This window comes from Ambystoma mexicanum, chromosome 3q (assembly GCF_040938575.1).
Source record: "Ambystoma mexicanum isolate Mex_15411 chromosome 3q, UKY_AmexF1_1, whole genome shotgun sequence".
Taxonomy (NCBI): Eukaryota; Metazoa; Chordata; class Amphibia; order Caudata; family Ambystomatidae; genus Ambystoma; species Ambystoma mexicanum.
Window position 1 is genome coordinate 1197448441 of NC_090926.1, and position 12789 is coordinate 1197461229.

Consider the following 12789-nt stretch of genomic DNA (forward strand, 5'->3'; position numbering starts at 1 on the left):
GTTCATAGTGGTGCTGGGAACATGGCTGTGTGGCACTTCTTTCGGAAAGGAGGGGAAGGGGCAAAAAGATGTCTTTGTCAAGGTTCTTAAGTTTAGAGATTCCACGTTGGTTGTCAAGAACATATAAGGCTGTGCCCTAATCAGGAATTACAGCTGCATTTAGGGGCTAGGGGCTCTGCTTCAGTGGCCCTAGATTGTTAGGGTGTCTCCACTCACAGGGGGGATGACTTGTCACATCTCTCTGACAATGGGAGCAAAGTGGGAGGGCATCAGAACGGTGATCATCTGACTCAGGATTTTTTGGTGTGTATGATGTTTGAAGGCAACAAGAATGAGAATGCGGAAATTAGACAAATTGAGCGATGCAAGGTGAGCAAGTGCTTTATCACTCAGATGATGCCTGGAAACACGAAACACAAATCATTCCACGACAATGGCTAACTACACAATCAGTTTTGGGTCCATGAATGTTACATGGCAAAATTCACTGCAAAAACAATGAATGCTTCTATGTGAATTTCAACAGTCAGGGTTAGATGTATTGTTTAATTAGGAGTATCTTGGGCTCCTGGTTACGAACCCATTCTGGCCAGGAGGGCTATATCATAAAGAAACAAATTAATGGGTCAACCTTCCCTATACCTATGTCTCAATTGTTCGTTTTCTATAAAGTACACGACACACCTTGTTGGAGTTTATACAAAGTATGTGTATTCAAGGGTAAAGACCTACTGGTCTATAAGCACAAATCAACATAGAGTTATCCACTCTTAAAACATAAAGCAAATATGTAACAATTTTACACAAACAGTTTGAGATACATTGAGACTCAAACATCAATACGATCAGGTTAGAACAGTATCAAGCCTACTGTTGTGTGTGTCACAACAGTCGTTACGATGATGGTTACAACAGTGAAACAAACAACATAAGAATTTATCCATGTTACAACGTGTTGGCAAATAAACACTGCAATTCTGATTCAAAAACTGGTCTACACAAATGTGTTTCGGCCCTCGTTGACTGTAGTGCCAGCCAATCTTGCAGGGGCCTTCATCAGGACGAAAGGAACTGGAGGAACTTCTCTATGTGTGCTGCCTATAGGGTGAGACAGAATAGGCAGGTGTCAGTACTGGGACACTTAGGGTATAAGTAAGGATAGTTACTGATTTAGGTGTCTATAAAGGACTGTCATACTGTGGAGAACACACAGGTTTTGAAAAAGGGATGTGGTGCCGTGGTGATTCGGGTGACCTCTGTGGTTAAAACTCTTCAACAGAGAATTTGACAACCTGTGTGGTGAAGACAGGCGTCAGAATCAAATCAAGTACGTCTTCAAGTCCCCCTAATTGAGGGTAGAGTTAAAGGTAGCGGGCAAAGAGAAAAATTAATTAGCTTGCCTGTATCAAATACAGTTTAAATGCAGGCAACGGATGTCTGCTTAGAGATCTAAGTGTTCATCTAAAGTTGTGGCAATTCCCATACGACCCGCTGGTTGTTAAAGGGCCGCTGAGGTGCTGGGTGATCAAATTGTGTTCCCAGTCCCTGTGGGATAAAGCCGGGACGATCTGTTAGATATCCTTTTTTTGCTAAAATCATATTGTGATCAGGAAGTGCACCGGCGTGCATTAAAATGTATACACAGGTTACCTGTATAATGTACTGTTGGCCGGTATCTAGGAGGCGCGGTAGCGTAAGTGTCGCTGTGAAAGGTTTGGTAATAATCGCCCTTGTGGGAGTATCAGCTGGTGTATTGGTCTAACTGCCCGTATCTAAGAGGGGGAAAGAAGAGCAGGGCTCAGGGTTAAATGAAAGAGGTCCCCACAGGGTCTAGGTTGGAATCTAAGTGCCATGAGTTGTTCTAATGGAAAATCAAAGGGCGGTCGCTTACCTACGAGTGCGAGACAGTGCCTGGAGGGATTCCCAGCATCGAAGGGGTTGTCGTGGCAACCATTGTTTATATAGCCGACGGCCATTTTGACTATGTGGCCGTGTCGGTAAAAAAACGCTGGGTGGTTCTCAATAAGCGTGCGCCGTCATTGTGAATAATGAGGCGCTCTCAGTGATGACTGAATGGTAATGTTAATGAATAAATCACTGAAATTAAATTTCATTTCAGTGGTTGCCATGGCAACCATTGACAACAGTCAGTCTTTCTTCTAGATCGACTGATCGGTGCATGTTAAACTGTATAGAGGTGCAACAAGAGCCCTGTGGTGGGAGGCTATACCATATTATTTGTGAGTGCAGATCTCTATCTATAGAGAGGCATTGCAAAACGAGGCACTGCCAATGCGCATTTATGATCTGTATGAGGTTGATGGGATGCGCAAAGCTGACTGCGCTTGCAACACACATAGCGGGCCACCCGAGAGGGGGGGGCGAGCCATTAATGATTATATCTCAAATGTTATGGTCATTAATGCAAAACCATTGGGAAGACATTGGGCGAGACAAGAAGTGTATATATTCACAGGGGTGATCCTATATCCTCAGAATCGTAGCCTATCCCTCTGATTGTGGGAGATGTCAGAGGATATATTCTCCTGACAGGCATGCACCTACTAGTGATCTCATGCAACATTATATTTGTCAATGTCTATTTGATCAGGACATCAGTGGAACACAACATTTGAATTCCTATAACATTTCATTTTTGTCAGTGTCTGTTCTGGACAGCGATGGACACCCATATTCCTCTCATACATTGTAACATTTCTTGTGTCTCTGGGTTACTTATAGCTTTTCCACTCAACTGCCACGTTGAAGTCCTCTTTAACGGTGTTTAAACTATGGACACATCTCTGTTCAAGTTGTATGAGGGTCTTGTTTATGTCTCCTCCCCTCACATTAGATTTACATTTTTATAAGACAAACCATTTCAGATCTTTGTCAGTGTGTGTTTTCTCTATGTAGTGATCCACTAGAGGTTTATCAGGTACCTTGTTACGGATGCACGAGCAGTGTTCAGAAATTCTCATTTTCGGCGTTCTAATGGTTTTTCCTACATAGAGCATCCCACATGGGCACTCAAACACGTATATCACCAATTTGGAATTCCAATTGGTGTGTTCCAGTAATTTCCATTTGATGCTTTTGTGTTCCAATACTTGTGTTTGCACTGTGAAATCGCAGGCAAAACAGTATCCACATTTGAAGTGTCCATGTACAGGCAGAAGATTCCAGATTGTGTTGGTTGGTGCTAGTGGTTCATGGAAGGTGTGTTCCAGCGACTGTTTCAAATTTCTATTTTTTTAAAAAGCAAAACAGGGTATTTTGTTTAAAGTTCCAGGGTGTTTGACCAAGTGCCAGTTCTTTTTCACTGTTTTTTAATCAAACTGCTCAAGGGGCTGAAAGTGGTGACACATACGAGGCGAGTCATCTTGTCCTTTCTTCTTGTTTCCAGGCATGTCTCTCGAGAGACAAAGGAACATTAAAGACATAGGTATAGGGATCGTTGACCCATTCATTTGTTTCTTTATTGTTTAATTAGGAGCCAAAGCTCTCAAAAGGAGGGGAATATGCCTTTAGAGGAAAAAAACTTGGTGGAGCCATTTGGGCTTCCGGCCCAGTGACGAATGTGGGAGTGAGGATATTCCATCGAGCATCATTGGGTTTAGAAATTGTACAGATTCATAGAAACATAGATGGCCGATGCCTGGACGATACCCTCCTCTGCCACCCCTCTGGCACTCTCTTCTCCCTCTCTGACTAACCTGCCTTCTCTTCCTTCCTCCTCTGCCCATCCTTGGGCACCTCCAACATTTCCGCAGGGTGTACCTCTGGCCTGTACCCCTCCCCAGAAGGCCTTCAAATGTGGCAACCTGCTCCACATTGCCACTCTCAACTTTCGTTGAGCTGTCAAACACTCCTCTGACATCTGCTGTCTCCTAGAAGAGATTGATTTGGAGTGATCACTTTTTTCTTTCTTCCCACCTCTCTCTCTTCCCCAGGTCAAGTTGACTTCAGCACTGCCACCTGCCTTCTCGGTCATCGGACCCATGAAGCGTGTGTAAGTTGAGGCTTTTATCGCTACTTTCTCTCCTCCTCCTGCACCTTTGGCTGACTCACACCCTGACACAGCCCTCTCTAACCTTCATCTCTCTATCTCGCGCACGCTGGATGTCCTTGCCCCTGTCATGAGCATCTGCTTGAACACAAATCCAAGTGCAACTCTTTGTACGATTCTGACCTTGCCACCCTTAAACGCAACTGTAGGGGTGCGGAGTGGAAGTGGGGGGCATCGGGCGCACCCCCTGACAAACTGGCCTGCTCCAAAGGCAGACTCTCTGTCCTCTCTAAGAAGAGAGCCTACACCCAAGCCTGTAGCTCTGTGGCGGTGGTCAGTCGAATTTTTTATTTATTTATTTATATGTATTTTTGGGGTCAGGTAAGTAAAAAAAAGGGTTAAAAATAAAAAAAATGAGAAAAAGGGAGGTTGGGGCCCCCATTTCGAAAAAAAAAAGAATTGAACATTTTTTTTTTTTTGAGATTTTTTGGTTCGCCCTTTTTTTCGATATTTTTTTTTCAGTCTTTTCACTATAAACCCTCTGTGGCATCTAACAACTCGGGCAAACTTTGCAAAATCTTCAAGGAGCTGGCCAATCCTGCTGCAGTCTCTACCTCTCCTGTTCGCTCCTTTCCCTCTGCACATCCTTGGCCTCTCATTTCACTTCTCAAACTCAGGACAACCTGTCCCCCCTCACTTCCTCTACCTCTTCTTCCTCCTCCTCTGCCACTCCTGGCATGTGTGAGGCTGTCTCTCCTCCTCCATTCTCTTCCTTTCCCTTGTTGACCCCTGACAATGTTTCTAGACAAGTTTGATCTATAAAAGTCTCATCAAAGCAGGAATCCTCTGCTCATCCAGAACCATCAAGGACCACATCGACATCCTTGCTCCAGCCTTGGCCGATTTCTGCAATCACGCCTTTGCCACTGGAACTTTCTCCTCCCCACTTAAGCACTCTCTTGTGCATCCCCTTCTAAAGAAGCCCTCGGCCGATCCTTTCTCTCCGGCTAACTATCGCCCAATCTCCATCACTCCTTTCCTGGGCAAACTCTTGGAAAAGGTGGCCATCTCCCAGCTTAATCTACATACTGAATCTGTTGGTTGCCTCCTTGACCACCAGTCTGACTTCAGAGCTGCCAGAAGCACGGAAACTGCTCTCCTGAACACCTGTGAAGACTTGCTCTCCAATCTTGACTCTAATTTCCCTTCTGTCCTCATTCTTTTCGATCTATCCTCTGCTTTTGACATGGTCATCCATGCCATCCTGCTCAATCTCCTCCGCAACATCCTTGGTATTACTGATCAGTCCCTGGCCTGGTAGACCTCCTTTCTCACCAACCGACCCTCTCAGTTCCAATGGGGGTCTTTCCTCTCATCTATCTCTCTCTCTACTTGTGTTCCACAGGGGTCTAACCTCTCTCCCTGGCTCTTCAATCACTACCTGGCACCTCTTGCCCACTGCATTGCTACTTTCTGCTCCAATTTTCAATGTTATGCAGATGACACTCTCTTTCAGGCTTCCCTCAGCCACCTCTGCTTCTTCTCTCATACCAGATTGTCTGGCCGCAAATCAGGAAGGGTGTGCCACCAATAATCTCTCTTAATGCCAGTAAGACTGAGATCCTCCACATTGGGACACCTGCTCCCTCCTTTCCTCTCTCCCTCTCTGACTGCCCACTCTGAGCCCTCTTCCTGCTCTGTGAGGCTAAGAACCTTGGTGTCATCTTAGTCTCCACCCTCTCCTTCTCTCCTCACAGGCTAACAACCTTGGTGTCATCTTCGACTCCACTCTCTCCTTCTCTTCTCACATCTCTGACGTCTCTAAGAAGTCAAACTATCAGCTGCACCTCCCCAGCGCTATTCCTCCTTTTCTCACTTCTCCCAGAACCTCACTGTCTTCAGAGCTCTGGTCCTCTCTAGGCTGGACTATTGCAACAGCCTCTTTCTAAATCTTCCTGCCGCTACTCTTCGACCTTTATAACTTACCCAGAACAGGACTGAGAGACTTGTCATTGGCCTCAAGCCCAGGGATCATATTTCTCCAGCTCTAAAATCTCTTCACCGGCTCCCGGTGGCTGCAAGGATCAGCTTCAAGACCCTCTGCATCGTCCACACAGCTTTCTGGGGCCTGGAACCTCTCTAGCTCCAACTTTTTCTTCCAAAACATCTTCCTTTTCGAGTTCTCAGCTCCTCCACCTCTACCTCTCTGATGGTCAGATGCTTATCCAAGCAGTTGAGGGCAGATCTATCTCCTAGGCTGGGGCCTCCCTCTGGAACAGCCGCCCTGCCTCTCTCAAAGTTGAGCAGAACCACCTCTGATTCTGGAAGAAACTCAAGCCCTTCCTTTTCGCTTCTGCTTCCTCTCTTCCTCTCCCCTGCTACTGCACCTGACTGCTCCATACAGTGTTCGCCCTCTGAACTCGGGCCCAGGCTCCTGCATGTCCAGTTGCCCCAACACTCAAGGGTCTGTATCTGCAACCCTGCAGTCCCTTCTCTTTGCACTTATGACCCACCCGCTGGCTGCACTTGTGAGTTAACGGCACTTCCCCCTTCCCCTCCCCCTGGCACTTCTCCCCTGCCCTCTTCCCCACACTTGCGCGATCTGAATCTCACAAGGCCTAGTAAGATTGCTATTTTGTCCTCCCTTTGTTTCCCCCTCCTTGTCTTGTCGCGCCTAGAAACACTTGTGTACAGGTGCTTTGTAAATTCCACATGATATATCATGAACGGTACAGTAGGGTCAATTGCTATCACTATCGTTCTGCAGGGCCATTTTTAAGTTTTTGAAACTTGGAAGACCTCAGCACAATACTAGATCCAACATTATATTGGGACTCACTAAGGGCCGGTGCGCTTGCACCGCCACCACCAGTAATGTATCATTTATCCTCCCTCTTGCAGGACTTTTACTTAATAGTGCCACACATCTACAATGATATGATATGATCTGATAGGTTATTTATAACCCGTTTAATACCCAGAGGTTTCTAAGCGCAAGGGCATTTACTTTTTATTTGCCACCACATCAAACATACTCACGCATCGACTACATTTAGTTAGATGCGGCTCAGGAGCACACAATAGTGGAAGCAACTATTAGCATAGTGGCAGGGTCACACCATGACATGTGTGCACTCAAATTGGACCTGGGTCACACGTCCCGGTTGACAAGAGGTGGGTTTGCAATGACACGCTATATCAGGAGAAAGGACCTCATCAGAAGTTCGGTTACATGCGGCGGTATTAGCGCTGTGTCACAACCTGCCATGCATGCGCACCCGTCTCCGGCAGTAACACTATTAGCGCCCGGCAGAAACTGCGTCGAAATAAGGGTTATCGAGGAGAAACCAGTGCTAATAGCGCTGCCACCGATCCCAGTGCTAATTGCTCCCGCACTAATAGCGCCGCCGGAACTGGAAGCATTGCGCCAGCCATTTTGAAAAACACAATCCATTAAATATCTCCACTTCCTGCAGCCATCTGATTCTTGAAAGAAGCAAGAAAGTCCCAGGAGAAGATTAGAGGCAAGGTGGCAGAATTTGTGCCCTTGAATGTGACGGTTGAAGGTGCGAAAATGGTTTCTAGACAAGGTCTGAGGGTGATAGAATTCGGGGGGGATTGTTCGCTCCATTGCCGACCTACAAGACTGGTCTTGGTTACCTGGGGCCCTGAAGTCGCCAAATGCACAATAGAGCCAGATTCCTCCTGTTAGGCAGAATCCTGTGCAGTTCCCTTAGGGAGCACTACAGAAGATTAGGACTACAGGTGAGAGCAATAAATCCCCTTTGGTATCAGTCTGTACCACAAAGATTTAGTTGGTAGCTGTGGCTGAGCAGTCAGACTTATCTCAAGAGGGCGATGAGCAGTATTCAGGGTTTACACAATAGGCTTACAGTACTATGGCACAAGGAAACACTGACCAAAGCTTTGTATTTAAAAAGTAGATATATATTCATTTTATACACTTAAAACACATGTATCACAGTCATCGAGCAAGTTAAATAAGTCAGAGCAAAAATATACACACTCCCTAGTTAAATTGTAGACCAAGTGAACCAGAGTGAAAACTGAGCAAAATGGCACAGTGAAAACCACACACAAGGGATACTCTATCAATTTCTCACAAGCGAGGGAAAGCACAAGTTATAGAGAAATAGCTTCTTGCACACACTAGCAACACTTCACCTACGTTTGTGAACCAGATTAAGCAAGGCAGTGAATCAGTATAGGCAATACTTAAATGAAAACTGAGCAAAATGGCATTTCACAAGGTTTAGAAAGGGGAAGAAAAGGGTAGTTATAAGACGTAGGTGCACCAACACAATTCCAGCTGAGAATCAATCTAAAGAAGGCAGTTTTAACAAATGTAGCCAGAGTCAGTAGGCCTGTGCCAGGGTCAGTGGTGCAGGGCAAGGGCCCAGGAGCAAAATGTTCTTGTAGCTGCGGTCAAGTCTTTGGTTAACGATTTTGAAAAGGTGGATGCAGACGTTGAAAGACAATGTTAAGAAAGAGGGCGGCCAACCCAACAGGTAGGTAAAGGATTTAAAACACCTTTAGTGCTACCGCGAAGAAAGGGCGGCCTGGCGGAACAATGTACCTTTAAAATGAAGAAGTGGCTCCTGCGGTGGCGGTTGTTCCTGGTAGTTCCTGCAGTTCATGTGATCCAGCAGAGGAAGAGAGGCTCTCGTCGTGGAGGAAGGTTCAAGTTACTGCACTACCCAGGGATGAAACCAGCCGTGGTGCTGCCCGACGAATAAAAGGTATGCTCCTTCAAATCGCGGTCCGGGTGGACTGGTGCCTGGCTATCCGGCCTCCGAGTACAGGGTACGGGAGATTCGACCAAGGCAGGTCCTGGAAGGCGATTGGCAAACTGGTTGGCCCCACCAGCTCAAGGGAAGAAGGCTCTTGCAGATGAAGATATTCTCTCGTCGTGTGGAGAAAAGTGGTGAGACGCTGCAGCAGGGCTTCACCGGTGGTTCAGTCGTTGCAGATGTCTTTGGCTTCTCTCCTCTTCGGCTTCTTAGTTTCAGTGGCGACGTCTTGCTCTTCCAGGCCTCAGGACCCTGCTTTTATTCAAAAAGATCCCCATTCATACAGCCTAGCTGTCACTCACACAGTGGAGTGGTCATCTTGGCGGGAGACCCTCCAGCATATCAGGATAGAGTGCGACATGGGTTGCTGAGGCAACCCTGTCCAGGGGTCCTACTCCCTCCCTCCCCCACACAATGGACCCACCCCAGACTCAGTGGCGCCAAAAGGAGGGCTTCTTGGCAGAAGCCCGCCAAAAGGACGAACAAAGGATCCCCGAACTGGGTTAGGAGTTTAGAGAAAGACACGAGAAAGAAGTTATAATAAAGTTCTGACAAATAAAACCTACCGGAGTAAAGTTAATATTAAAATACACCGGCGGTATGTTAGAAAATGTCGTAACCTCGAACAATGGGAAAATCCCATAGGAAAATATTCGCGGTCAAATATTTACGGTAGCAACCACTGCCACCAGCCAGAAACCTTTGAGAGAGGGACTGTACGGTACCCTCTCGAAAATGAACCTAAGGGAAAAACTATTAACCCTTTGCAGTACCTCCATAGTAAGATGGTTTGTACTGGTTTAGTTCATAAAAATTGACTAGTAAAGTCAATTTGGGACTTAACATGCCCTGGGAGACAGTAGTCAGTCCCAGGGTATGGAGCCTATGTTTGGGGGTCGCTACGACACCCCTGTGTCACTGCACGGAGGGTGCTGTGTAACACATGTGAATAAAGATGGTTCCTATGGGGTTGAGAAAATCCCATAGACATTAAACACAAAAATAGCCTAGAACACACATAGCAAAATAATGCCTAAGAGTGGGAAAAAGAGTCTCACTCTTAGCAGGAGAAAAAAACAAACCCTTCAAATCCAGCAAAGCTGCTGGGCGGATCTATAGGTAACGGAAATTAGCCATAAAATGAGAATTCTCCCTAACACCTCCCTTGTGTGTGACATTCGTATAGGCTCGCTTCTGGAACAATAGGGGTTTTCTTCATTTGTTTAACAATAGCGAGTCCTGCTTAGGTCTATTTGACATTGTATGGCTGCAGGAGACCTTGTTGAGAGAGAATCCCCTTTGCGATAATTTTCAGTGTCATCTAAGCCCGGCTCAGGAGGGACCAATGGTTAGACCGTTCCTATGTCTCCTAACCCTTATAAAAGAAGGCAAGCGTTTCGTTGAGAGGGGAACCCATGACCCCAATATTTGTGTGCAATCATTGACCTTGGAAAAGAAAGATAAGGGGGATAAGAACATCAACATTTTTGTGGTCTTTAACTTATATTGGAACACAGCCGTATTTAATGAGGATGTTTTTATTGATTCTGTGATTAAGCTGTAAGGCCCTAATCACACACCTTAACCCGCACATAATTATATGTGGTTATCTAAACATCAAACTCTTGGACGGGAGAGGAAACCCTGCGGCCATAAATACATTAACAAAAAGAGCAAGGCGCTGGATTGAAGAGACTTCAACACAGGGGTTACACATGTTTAATGGCTCAGCAAAGGGGGACTCTCCTGCTATGCACACGTCGGTGAGGGGCACTCAGGGTGCGTGCCTTGATTACTGTTTTGTATCAATCAATATTCTGTTCTCTCTGACCCAATTGAAGGTAAATCCAATTCCCTCTAGTGATCACGACTTATTGGATGTGATGTGTACTGGAACTACCCCCCCCAACCAAATGTCATTAAAATTGGGTGCTGAAATTACACAAGGGTGTGACAGACTCAGGATTAGACCAGGGGGCTTTGCACCCGGCGCATCCAAATTGGGTAGATGTCTTGTGGTAGGTACATCAGAGGTACATCAGAGGTAGAATACGAATGGCTCCTAAAAGACAAAACTGGATTCATACCCAAGCATGTTTACAATAGTGTGATGATTGAGGCGAAGACATTACTTCGTTCTGATCTAAGGAAATTAAAGAGGGGATGTCTTGCATCAAAAAGTGTAAACAAAAATTGAAGAACTGGCAGATCGCGTTGAGAAGCTTAATAGCTAAGCAGGATGTGGAAGTCATGCTAAAAACGCTCTGTAACTGTAATTGTCAATTTTCAATCTACCTTACAATCAAATCCAGTACCTGAAGATGTATGGATTTCACACTTTTCAAACCTTTTTGTGGGTGACAATCTCGCCCCAGAACTAACAAACCTATCAGTGGCCTCTACTTGGCCTATAGAGTTTGACATAGAGGACATTGCATCTAAGATCAGGGGACTGAGCTCCTCCAGGGCATCGCCCACGGATGGTTTAACCAACTTAATGTTAAAGGAGGACGTAGAGCCGTGGACAGAGTTCATTTTCATGGTCCTCAAACAGGTTGTTACCACCTGTACGATCCCCGGATCTCCGTGATCTGCCATCCTTGTACCTATTTTCAAAAAGGGAATGAGACACGACCCCCGGTATTATAGACCCATAGCCCTTTTAGACATCATGGGCAAGATTTTTGCCTCGCTTTTATTGCAAGATCTGAATAGTTGGGCTATCAGACCTGGCCGTCTGTACCCCCAGACAATCTGGCTTCGTAAAGGGGTGGGCACCAACCTAAATATTTTTCTGCTTGCAATCATGGCTAAGCTAAGTTACTATCTGGCATTCATCCACTCAGAACAGGCTTTTAACAGTGTAAACAGAGAGCGCCTTTGCGCTAAACTGTACAGTTGGGGCTGTCCTCCCACCCTGGTAGATGCCATCAGGGCTCTATATTCCCATACTTCAATTAAGGTGAGGTTGTCAAGAAGCGATATCTTGACTGATCAAATCAAGACGTACAAGGGATTAAAACGTGGATGCCCCTTGGCCCCGCTCCATTTAAGTCTCTATCTCTCCGATTTGCCAGAGTCACAGGAGCACATTTCACCTTTTCTGCCGAACTACAGGGCATGCCTGTTCCATGGATCTTGTATGCAGATAATTTGGTCCTCACTGACCAAACACCAGTGGGTCTTCAGAGAAGACTAACACAATTGATGGAATATACAGCATCTAATGGTATTACCCAAATTGACCTTTTACAATTGACCTTTTTGTCCTAATTGACCTAATTATAGTGGTCCTAATTGACCTTCTGCACAATTGACCATTATATTATTTTAGTTATTTTATATATGTATTGGGTTGGTTTTGGATTATACATAATATAAGACGATTGGGTGGGGGGTTGCAGGGGTTTTTGGATTGGGTGGGGGATGCGTGGGTTCCCCCCTGCATATATGTCCTAATTGACCTTTTAAATTAGGTCAATTCTCCCAAGGTCAATTTTGAAAAGGTCAATTGGTATACATCCTATCTAAAAACCTCAGAATCAACATTGGAAAGTCTAGGCTCTTGATTTTGTCACCAGCCAGCATTTCTGAAGGGAAAGATATTACCAGTGGTTGATTCAATGACCTATTTGGGTTTTTTGATAAACCAGAGTGTAAGTGAGAAACCCTGTTACCTAATTTTAAGGACTAAAATAAAAGACTCACGGCACAGGGTCTGGCCTCCACAAAAGTTATGGGAAATTCACAACTGCCCCGTAAGTAAGCTTTTACAAGCAGAAAGTGATCCTGATCCTAACATATGGGGCGTAAGCCCAGTTAAATCTTTCGTGGGAAGCTTGGGAACTGCTGGAAGGGTTGTTTTGGAGGAGAATACTGATCTTGACAAAGTCTTTACCTGTCAGTTTAAAAAGATGCAAACTGTGTCTCCAATCTATGGAATCGATGGTGAGATGGAAGTCGATCTTT

At 45.5% G+C, this 12789-nt stretch overlaps 1 protein-coding gene across 2 annotated transcripts in view; it reads left to right on the forward strand.

Annotated features, from left to right (window-relative positions):
• Positions 1-12789, forward strand: part of LOC138447740 (complement C3-like) — a 2843165-nt gene that overhangs the window by 2017177 nt on the left and 813199 nt on the right. The window lies entirely within an intron of this gene.